Source organism: Rhipicephalus microplus, chromosome X (assembly GCF_043290135.1).
Source record: "Rhipicephalus microplus isolate Deutch F79 chromosome X, USDA_Rmic, whole genome shotgun sequence".
Lineage (NCBI taxonomy): Eukaryota > Metazoa > Arthropoda > Arachnida > Ixodida > Ixodidae > Rhipicephalus > Rhipicephalus microplus.
Genome location: NC_134710.1, coordinates 280,754,528 through 280,766,689, shown reverse-complemented (window position 1 = coordinate 280,766,689; position 12,162 = coordinate 280,754,528). Strand labels below are relative to the sequence as shown.

Here is a 12,162-nt window from a genome sequence, read left to right as displayed (position 1 = left end):
GTGCATTTGCTTGCAGTCATCCTCATATCACCTTTCCTCCCTTACCTTTCCAGCCCTTCTGTATACTACACTGTACGTGCTTATGCTGTCATGTCTATTCCATACATGATTTTGCCTGCATGACGCCAAGAGACGACATAAAAGGACAGTATGCAATGAAAGCATGCACATTATGACCGCCGGTGCCCCATGCTTAAATTTACGGAGGATCCTATGCAGTGTGGGAATCAATTTCAGGCGAAGCAGTAAGCAAATAGCAGCCTAAGGCGGATGTATATTTTTTGCATTGAGCTAAGTATTACGAGACAGATTAGAGTATTCAGGAAAATCGGGAAATGTGCCCATTGTGGGCTTACAAGGCACGCCGTATGCACAGATGCGTAAGGGATAGCTCAAGCCCCGATGTAATATAGGTACTCAGGTTAGAACAGAGACGTCCGTTTCATCGGAACGAATTCGCCGCTATATTACTTTTATGCAAGTATCATAACTGAGGTGGTCTTAGCGATATTTTCGCAACACCTCAATAAAGCTAGCGCAGCTTTATGTACACATTTATTGTCATTATATATATATAAGCGGTGAGTCAACACTGTCACCTCCTTATATGTTGCCCCGGTGTGACGCTTGCGTATGGTTTTTGCCGAAGATTTAGGAAGCACTTGCAAGGATTTATGACAGAATAGTTGACTAGCTTGCAGAATACTTAAAGTGCTCATGAGTCCCGACCTTCCGCAGCATTTCTAGAGTTGTCCAGGCAGCCTTTGAAGTGATGTTCGGTTTCTGACACCAACGTGAGTGATGCGCTCACCACGGTTTTGAAAGCTCTTTTACAAGCACGCACACAACGTTGATATGTCTGTCTGTGTGATTCTGGCTGAAGCAGCGATTTGACCCATCGACTACGCCACCGTTACCTATATCGTATTTTGTGCGAAACGTGAACTTTCGCGCTTTTGTTTTAGGATTTGCACATTCTAGTTTGACGTCAGGCATTGCGAACAGGTGCCCCCCGACCAACTTAAAAGCAGCCCGCATCCCGCACGTGACGCTCATCGTCCCATATTCTTCTGTCTGCGGCATTCTTAACAGAGGCACGCATAATTTTCTCGCCTATCATAAATCACACCATTTAGTTTGCCTAAATAACCAGATCTGACTTATCTAAGACATTGTTTTGCCTTTTTGTAAGACACCTCATGAAGTCATTTTATGTAAACGCTTATCACTGTACTTTAGGATCGGCACCCAGATTTTATACATTTCGTATATTGGTATTGATTTCGTCAGCAATCCAGACACCTAGTCTTCAAAATGACCCATATATGAGATGTGGGAGAGGTATTTTTTACATGGCGATGTTAGCCTTATAACGTTTTGTTGAAATGTCGTATGACAGAGCCAGTATGACAGGTGAGTGTCGAAAATAATCTTATGGCATACCCGACAGTGAATTAAAGATAGATTTAGAGAAAAAAATTTCACTGCCATGTCTGCAATGTCTTGCATAAGAATATCACCATTTGCATTCCGGTAGGTTTATATTTCGCTCCAGAATTTCATTGCTGGCATTACGGTCCTCAGATCCTCAATTTGACGAAGCTGCCACACCCATTCCTCAATTCGGGCTCGAGGTAATCAAATACGTATCTAGGCAAGGTTTTCACAGCAGTGTTTGCATTCCATCAATAACACATGACGCGATGTAGAGTCCACCGTTAGAGGCACTGGAAAAGCGAAATTTTCTAGGCCCTTCATGTGCATATGTTGATTTTAATGTATCTGTGTTACGAGTTCACAGAAAGAACACCCTATACGTATGTACGTATGATACGTTCAGCTCAATCATCGCAGTAGTCATAGTATTAACTCCATAAAACATTACGCAATGTGGATCTACAGCTCGAGGCACTGGAAAAGCAAGATTGCCTGGGCCTTCATACGCAAATGTCAATTCTAGTGTATCTGTCTTAACAGTTCACGCGAAGAACACAGACCTATTCACGCAAGAAACGTTTCGCCCAATAAAAAAAATTACAACAGCCACCCTCCAATCTCAGTATCGGCATAACATAAATTCTTAAGGCAAGGTTGATCTGCTGAATTTTTCACTGTAATGAAGGCCGTTGCACAATTCAGTTTTCAAAAGAATGAGACTGAAAGCACAAGGCAAACAAAGGGGATTATTATGCACTTAGAATAACTTGTCCAGCGAGATTGCTTACTGTGCGACAGGTAGATATACATAATGATAAGGCCGCTCTTGATGACGCTGCTTTTTTCCAGAGTCAAAAAGCCTCTATTCGAAGTAAGCGACCAACCCTGTAGTCGTACTCGAGAAATATTTTTATAAAACAACAAAGCAAATAACATAAAAATGGCAGATATGATGTACAGGGAATAACGATTATATGCGAAGCACAAACAGGAAAGGTAATATGTCACTTTAAAATCAGCGAAACCTTACGAGGCGGACCTCAATAGGCCGTACATGCCTTATATGCCCTAATTAATGTTTAGACATCTCATTTACTTTCGTCGTCCATTTACTTTCGTCGTCCACATATACCATACTTGGTACATGTGGAGCCAGCAAAATGGCTGTGAAGGTGCTATGAGTATAGAACCTATTCATGTTTTACATGGCACGCATATAGAGATTATCATATTTGGAAGTGTCAGTTACCTTTGTCGTCTGTTCACGTGAACAGATATCAAATTTGCTATATGTGAAGCTAGCGGAATGGCCAAGCACGCATCGTGAGCGTTGTATGTTGCCACGTTCTTACATAACACGCATGTCACGATTATCATGTTTATACCAGTCATATACCTTCGTCATCCATAGACGTCCTGTAATGCCTAATTCGGTATATGTTAAGCATAGAAAACGAGTGCTAACACACCATGAGCATGTCGTTTGGTCATGACTTACATGACATGCATGTCATAATTTCAACGTTAGCGTCTGTCACTTTTGTACACCAAGTAGTCATGTCATACAATACCAGTTTTGCAATATGTAAGCTGAACGAAAACAGTGCAAAAGCAGCAGGACCATGATTGGTGAATAATGACATTTGTAACATACATGTAATGACTTAATGTGTGGTCACTATGCTCGCGATACAGTCATGTTATACTATACCAATTATTGTATTGATACTATTCTCGAAAAGACAGGGGAGTTAGATGTAGATAGATAGATAGATAGATAGATAGATGGATAGATAGATAGATAGATAGATAGATAGATAGATAGATAGATAGATAGATAGATAGATAGATAGATAGATAGATAGATAGATAGATAGATACGCTCGGAGTAGCCTAAGTTCGCTAAAACACTTCGCAATAAAAAACATAAATATATTTCAGCAGTGCATTAAACATTTAGTCGGAATTGCACGAGCTAAATATGGCTTCGAGAACTGTCGAAATATTTAAATAACCATGACATCATACTCAGTTCGTTAAGAACCATCAACAAACCGAGAAAGCAAACACACGGACATTTTCGTTGACATAAATGAAAGCATGGTATCGTCTGGGGTCTACAGCACCCTATATGACCAAGAATACAAATACAGTTCAATGAGCGGTTTGGAACTATTTTTATTACCGTTTTACACAAAAATACGAAATTATTTCTCTCTTCAAAATATTCGTGTCAAGCGCTCTGCCCTGAGCGCATTGATTCTTGTTTTTCATTTTGGTGTGTACATGTCCTGTTTTATGTAGCACAACTTTTATTGTAACGTTTACGTACACTTCGAAAATACACGGCCACATGCCTAACCTCCATGTGCACCTGCCATAGGCTATCTTACCTAATTATATACATGTGTCACCCGAAACTTCTCTTACACTTTCGAAGTTTTCGATAAAGATTTTCCGACCAAAGTAACCCAAACTTAGCAATGATAACAATACCTAAGCAAAACAGAAATATGAAACTAAAAAACAATAAAGAAATCTATACAATACGACAATAGGTTTTATTATTCAAGCAGTCACGCATGAAAAGGAATAAACATGATTACGGAGGAAACACCCGTAATAACAAATAACATAATATAACTAAATAAAAAGAAGCTCTCGAATGGGCGAAATCATTGGACACCCCGCAAAAAAAAAACAAGCTCGTCCAAGAGTTAAACCTGCAGCCTTTCGTACTTTAAGCGAGAATCGTGTCACGACCTCGGTATATTATCGAAATAGTATACCGAGGTATATTAGCGAAATATCGATAACAACAATATTCATGAAATATATATATATATAAATATATATACGCGACGTTTCCTGGCTCATACGCCATGTTTATTCCATTCTGACTTTTTCCTTCTCTGCCTCTACCAACCATCGCTTCATACGTCACATATACATATATATTGTGGTGAAGCCTTCGAACAGTGGGTCGTCCTCTTCAGCGCCTTCTAGTGGGTTGCCCTTTTTAGAAAGAGGAAGAGCAGCTCGTGCAGAGAGTCGGTACCCGCATTGACTGTCGCTGTCAAGCATCGTCGACAAGTGTCCGCTAATAAACGTCTCAACAATTTGGTGGAGAGTGCTGAGCCCTTCTAACACCTTCGGTTAGCATTTGATGCCCCTGGAGCTTCGATCCCGCACCGTGCCTTCTACCATGCACCAAGACGCCGCACAGCAAACGCTTCCTGCTGCGCCGACGCCATGCTCCGGTGTTCCCCGCATCCGCGACCCTCCTGTCTTCACCGGCGCGGATGGCACCGACGTCGAGGACTGGCTTGCTATGTACGAACGCGTCAGCGTCCCCAATCATTGGGACGAGGTAGGTAAACTCGGCAACCTGGTTTTCTACCTCGCGGGTGTGGCCGGCATGTGGTACAACAACCACGCATCCGATTTTCCCACTTGGTCCGCTTTTAAAACCACCGTCGTCGACGTGTTCGGCCGTCCTGCCGTTCGTAAGCTTCAAGCCGAACAGCGGTTACGTGAACGAGCACAGCAGACCGGTGAGTCCTTCACAAGCTACATAGAGGACATCCTTGACTTGTGCAAGAAAGTGGACGCGAGCATGTCAGAGGCCGACAGAATTACCCATGTTCTAAAAGGCATCGCGGACGATGCCTTCACCATGCTCCTGGCCAAGAACCCTCGCACTGTGGCAGAGATCATTACACTTTGCCAAAGTTACGAGGAGTTGCGACGGCAGCGCTCGATGGCCCGTCGACCACCCTCAGGTGACGCTGATCTCTCGGCCTTGTCAACAGCTTCCGGACCACACCGCCTTGCTTGCTGAAATCAAGTCATTCGTGCGTGAGGAAGTTGCCCGCCAGGTCTCTTTACTGGCCTTTGCTTCCCCGCAACGTGCTGAACAGTCGTCAAGCACACTTCTGCCTCCCCTCCGCCGAGCCATTCAGCAGGAAATCGCGAAGGTCGTTCCAGAATATCACCAGCCGCCTTCAGTATCTACACCACTCAGTTACGCCCAAGTTGTCGCCAGGCCACCCCCACCGATTCCTGTGACTGGCCCTCTTGGTTACACCGATACCATCGCCAGACCCCAGGCCTTCGGAGAAACTGTGCCACCTACATATACCGACGTCATCCACGTGCCCTGTGTGCCGCCCACTATGCAGTTATATCAGCAGCCGGCTCGCCCATCGGTTTCTTCGACATGGACGGGACCCGCGAACCGATGGCGCACTGCGGACAATCGCCCCATCTGCTTTGCTTGTGGTTGCGTCGGTCACGTAGCACGCTACTGCAATCGTGTGCAGCGACCGCAGGTCGCCTCCAATTTTCCCAGCCAATCGAGCCGCTTTTATGACCAACCACCACCTACGTCACCGTCGTCTCGCCCCGCTCCATCTACGCGCGCCGCTCACATTCTCCACGACGTCGCTCACTGTCGCCGATGCGGCCACGTCCACTAGAGGGTGAACAGGAAAACTAGTCGTCGCAGTCCACGAGGCAAGGGCTGCGACGCTGTCGAACTGCGGAAGCCCTCAGGAAAGACCATCGAACGTGATAGACGTGCTTGTGGATGGTGTTCGTGCATCTGCCCTTGTAGATACTGGAGCCGCCGTATCCGTGATGGACGCAAAGCTTAGCCGATTACTGCGCAAAGTGACCACGCCACTTTCCTGGCTCTCCCTTCGTACAGCCAGCGCCCAAAGCATTCACCCTACAGCGATGTGTATAGCCCGCCTCATGATTCAGGATGTGATGTATGCCGTCGAATTCATCATAATTCCTTCATGCTCTCACGACGTCATCCTAGGATGGGATTTTCTCTCCCGCCACGACGCCGTCATTCATTGCGCACCAGCAGAAATAGAGCTGACACCATTCTCTTCTTTGACGCCGGCCGACAGTCCACCTACTGCAAGCAAGTTACTCGTCAGGGACGACACGCAAGTGCCTGCAAACTCGTGCGCGGCGGTGTCGGTCTATTGTGCAAGTCTTTCAGACACCGCTGCACTCCTCTCACCATCTCACCGTGTTTTCACCAGAAAAGGTTTGCTGGTTCCTTTCGCGACCGTGCAAGTAACTCGCGGCAACACCACTAATTTTGTTTTGAACTCATCCCCGTACAGTGTTACGTTGGTGCGAGGGGAATGTCTCGGCAGCGTGAAACCCATCGAAGACGCACAAGTCATGGATCAACCTGATGACACGCACTGCCGAAGTTCCAATACGCTTAGTGCTGTTTCTACATCTGTTTCATCAACCGCTGATGTATTTGGTCCTTCCATTGCCGACAACCTTTCGCCGGTACAGCGCTCCCAGCTTCTGGCCCTGTTGGAAGAATTCCGCTCTTCTTTCGATGTATCTCAATCTTCTCTCGGCCGCACATCCACTGTTACGCATCGCATTGACACAGGCGCACAACCACCACTACGGCAACGTCCATATCGCGTATCTCCCACAGAACGCCGTGTAATCAACGAGCAAGTGGACTAAATGCTACGCCGCGATGTTATCTGACCCTCTAACAGCCCCTGGGCGTCTCCTGTCGTTCTCGTCGCAAAGAAGGACGGTTCTGTGCGGTTCTGTGTGGACTACCGACGTCTCAACAAGATCACTCGTAAGGACGTGTACCCACTACCGTGCGTGGATGACGCGATTGACAGCCTGCAAGGAGCCGAATTCTTTTCATCTCTAGATTTGCGCTCAGGGTACTGGCAAGTACCTATGGCTGAGGACGCTCGACCGAAGACCGCTTTCGTCACTCCCGACGGCTTGTACGAATTCAACGTCATGCCGTTTGGGCTGTGCAATGCGCCTGCCACCTTTGAGCGCATGATTGATACCGTTCTGCGTGACCTGAAATGGCCCACGCGCCTGTGCTACCTCGATGACGTCGTCGTTTTCGCTCCGGACTTCTCCACGCACCTTCAACGCCTGCGGCATGTTTTAACGTGTCTGAGTGACGCCAGTCTGCAATTGAACTTAAAGAAGTGCCGATTTGCAGCTCGGCAGTTGACAATACTTGGCTACGTCGTGTCCAAGGACGGAATTCTCCCCGATCCAGCCAAGCTTCGGGCCGTGACCGAGTTCCCCAAGCCGACATCCGTCAAGGAACTGCGCAGTTTCATAGGACTGTGTTCCTACTTTCGGCGCTTCATCCGAAACTTCGCGTCTATTGTATCGCCGCTGACAAAGCTCCTCGGTAGTAACGGGCCTCTCCATTCATGGTCATCACAGTGTGACGACGCATTCACAACGCTCCGTCGTTTACTGACGTCGCCTCCCATACTCCGCCACTACGACCCTACTGCCCCTACAGAGGTACACACGGACGCCAGTGGTGTCAGTCTCGGCGCTGTCCTTGCGCAGCGCAAACCAGGGTTCCCGGAATATGTCGTGGCGTATGCAAGCCGTACGCTTACAAAAGCCGAGACTAATTACACCGTCATTGAGAAAGAATGTCTGGCAATCGTCTGAGCCCTTACCAAGTTCCGACCTTATTTATATGGTCGCCCATTTGATGTAGTCACCGACCATCACGCACTATGCTGGTTGTCATCATTGAAAGATCCCTCAGGCCGTCTCGCCCGGTGGGCACTTCGCCTGCAAGACTACGACATCCGCGTGCTGTACCGCAACGGAAGGCAACATGCTGACGCCGACGCCCTGTCGCGCTCTCCCTTGCCTGACGACAATGCCCACGACTCAGCGTCTCACCTTGCCGTTTCTTCCATTAGCATTCATGCCGTTGCTACTGAACAACGCAAGGATCAATGGATTGCCTCACTGATAGACTTGCTGACTGATCCATCCACTACACCCACTCGCGCGTTGCGTCGTCAAGCCCACCATTTCGCCGTTCGCGACGACCTTCTCCACCGACGCAATTACAGCGGTGACGGCCGCCAGTGGCTACTAGTCATACCCCGCAGTCTGCGCTCTGACATATGCGAATTCTTTCATACTGATCCGCAATGTGTGCACTCCGGCGTATCTAAGACTTACCAGCGCATTCGCCAACGGTACTTTTGGCGCGGCATGTACCGCTATGTGCAGAAATTCGTTCGCTCCTGCATAGAATGTCAGCGCCGCAAAACTTCAACGCACCTGTCGCCGGTAGGTCTGCAACCTCTACCTTGCCCTTCCAGGCCGTTTGGGCGCGTTGGCATCGATTTGTATGGGCCACTTCCACTAACGTCGGCCGGTAACCGCTGGGCCATTGTTGCTGTGGACCACCTCACGCGATACGCCGAAACTGCCGCTCTCCCCGCGGCTACAGCGAGCGATGTGGCCTCCTTCCTGCTCCAACGATTCATGCTGCGACACGGTCCACCTCAGGAACTGCTCAGTGATCGAGGCCGCGTCTTCCTGTCTGAAGTCGTCGAAGCCATTCTCAAAGAGTGCAACGTTGTTCACCGCAAAATGCCGCTTACCACCCGCAGACGAATGGCCTCACTGAACGCTTCAACCGTACGCTCGGCGACATGCTCTCCAAGTACGTCGCCGCCGATCACACAAATTCGGATTGCATTCTACCCTTCGTCACCTACGCATATAACACCGCCCCTCAGAGCACTACTGGCTTTTCACCTTTCTTTTTATTATATGGAAGGCACCCATCGCACACCATCGACACTATACTTCCGTACAAGCCAGATCCGTCAGAGTGGGCGCCTATTTCTGCTACAGCCAAGCTTGCTGAAGAGTGTCGAGAGCTTGCAAGGACCTTTACAGCGCATGATCAAGAGCGGCAAAAAGGCATTCGCGCTGACACCAGCACTACTGCGCCCATGTTCCTCCCTGGAGCGCTCGTCTGGCTCTCGATCCCTACCACTTCAACTGGCCTATCTTCAAAACTATTGCCCAAATACGAAGGCCCCTACCGTGTCGTCGACCGCACTTCCCCTGTAATTTACTTGATCAAACCCATCGAACCATCTTCGGACGTGCGCCGTCGAGGGCGCGACATTGTCAACGTGGAGCGCGTCAAAGCCTACCACGACCCACTCATAGTAACCAGCTGCTAGGTCGCCAGGCGGCTCCCTCTTCGTACCCGGGGTAGTTGTGGTGAAGCCTTCGAACAGTGGGTCGTCCTCTTCAGCGCCTTCTAGTGGGTTGCCCTTTTTAGAAAGAGGAAGAGCAGCTCGTGCAGAGAGTCGGTACCCGCATTGACTGTCGCTGTAAAGCATCGTCGACAAGTGTCCGCTAATAAACGTCTCAACAATATATATATATATATATATATATATATTTATATATATATATATATATATATATATATATATATATATATATATATATATATATATATATATATATATATATATATATATATATATATATACGACGTAATTAACTAATAATGTGGAAGTGGCAGCCTCGGGGCAGTATGCCCAGCTGGTGCTGCACCGAAGTTCGTCCTTTCACGAGCACCGTCCTCAAGCTAGAGTCGTTGGCGTGCTTGTGCGAACCTGCGCTATCTGCATTGCCAACTCACAGGTAGATAGGGATGGTAGACTCGCCGATGTGCGCTAGGGATGACGTCAGACGGGCTTGTCATTGAACTCCTGGTTCCAGCGCTCGTAGAACTCTAGGTTCTGTGACGACACGTTTAAGCCGCCTTTCTTCAGTGAGGTAATGAACTCTTCGAGCGTTATATTTCGCATCTTTTTGGGGTCGACGCACCAAACTTGCTGAAGATTGAGCTCTTTTATGGGATCCAGAGCGGCGTTTTTGCTTAGCTTGTCTAGTGACAATTGGCTATTTTGCTTCCTGAGCACCTTATCTAGAAGTGCTAGCCAAGTGTTCTCGTCTGGCAGCCTCACGTAGACCAACTTCACGAAAAGCCTGAGAGTAGCATCGTCGAGCTCTTGAGGCGTGTTCGTGGCCCCCATCACAAGAATCCGCTCCACACTCCCTGTGTGCATCCTATCAAACTCGATTGAAACTCTGTCTTCAGCCTCCGTGCAGCTTCATGCTCGTTGTCCTTAGTCTCGCTGAGCATAGAGTCAACCTCGTGAATGAAGATAATGCTAGGCTGCAGTTCTCGTGCAACAAGAAACAAAGCACAAACTAGCTTCTCTCCCTCACCGATGTATTTCGGAGTTAGCGAGGCGGCGCTGATGTTCAAAAAACGCAGGCTGCTGTGCGTTTGGTTGCTGCTGGTTAGGCCGCCGCCTCGCTGCCGTATGTGTTGGTCTAGCTTCATTGGCAGCTGGCCAAGAAACCCGTGGCGAGGACTTGGCCGTCGTCCGAGCACCCCCGACCGCAATGTTCCGTGGTAGTGTCTGGGGCCGTGAGTGACTGCCTGTATTGCCTCTCCCAGCCGCGATGCCGTTGCGACCTAATTGCTCAGCGTAACACCCGAACGTGGCGACCGAGGTGGTGCCGATGCTTGTCATTCACTTGGCTGCCAGGATTGTCATTCTCAGCCACCTTAAGCCACAAGGGACCACCCAGTTTTGCGGCTGCGTTATGACCGGCTACGGCCTTCGGCCATCTTAGGCGCTTCTGGTTGGCATGAGACCCGGCCGCACCCGCATGCCAGGACGAGTAATCGCCGGAGGTTTCTATTTTTACCATGCGTTCTAAGAAGCCTAGACTGTCCTTAGACATGGCAAGTTAAACTTCATTTTATCAGTAAGCCTGTGCAGTCGCTCCATTGAACGACCTTTTCAATAAGAGAAGTCGATTGCGATGCCTTTGTCTAGTTCCTCGATACCCTTACGGTAGAGGCCGATGGCCAACTTCTTCAGATTGTCATTCTCCTCGTCACGCTTGAGCGCTTTGGAGATGGAGTCGAATGCCCGCTTGTGGTGTTGTTTCTGTCGTATGAGAAGATTCGCGTCAGGGTCCCCACTGGTCACCACCATGGCGTCGGAGCTGCCACTGGTCGCTGAGAGGTGGCCATAGCGGCATTCTTCATGGCGAGCGCTCCGCCCACCATAAAAAACGAACACCACCATGGCGAACTCCCTCGTGCAGAGCCATCGCAATGGCTAGAACACGATGAACTCCGGGTAGATCGTGTATCCGCTGAAAGTCCTCAGCGTGAGTAGTCGAGCAGTGTGTTCGTCAGCGCCGCAGCAGTCGTGTGGCACGGTCTCCAGCATAGCGACGCTAGCAGCCATCTGCATGTAGCCATAACACTCGACTAGTCTGCCGAGCTCGTGCGCACGTTTTCTCGCCTTCACTTTTCGCAGAAAAGAATGTTACTTCCTTGATGTTCACCGACTGCGATTTGGGACCTTCGAAACAGTTATGCCATTGGGACCTAGGCAGCTTCAAACACGTGTGGAGCCTTGGTCCTTATTTCTGTCTTAGTACCTGCAATGCAGCGTGGATTGATTGGTCGGTCGGAAGCAGGTCGGTTCTTTCAGCGTCGTCGTTTTCCATCCAGATGCTCCTAACAACAAGCACGTGGACCGGTCTTTGTCAGCTTCGTCCTCATGCGTAACAGTATACAAGAGTGTGTTGAAGCCCTATTATCTAGTCAGCCATACAAAAACTCGAATTTACGTCACTCGAGATAAGTAAAAAAATTATGGGGCTGTGTTCACAACAAGGAAACAAAAGACAAAATTATACAGGAGAAAAAGTATATATATCAATGTTCATCACTTAGAAAACATCAAATGTAGGAATAATTTTATTATGAATATCGATTTATTTTAAATATTGGCATAGAGAACGCTTCATCACGAAGAAAGA

General features: G+C 48.3%; 1 protein-coding gene across 2 annotated transcripts in view; it reads left to right on the top strand.

Moving 5' to 3' along the window:
* The window catches only part of LOC119167908 (uncharacterized), an 82,126-nt gene that overhangs the window by 46,317 nt on the left and 23,647 nt on the right, over nucleotides 1-12,162 (top strand). The window lies entirely within an intron of this gene.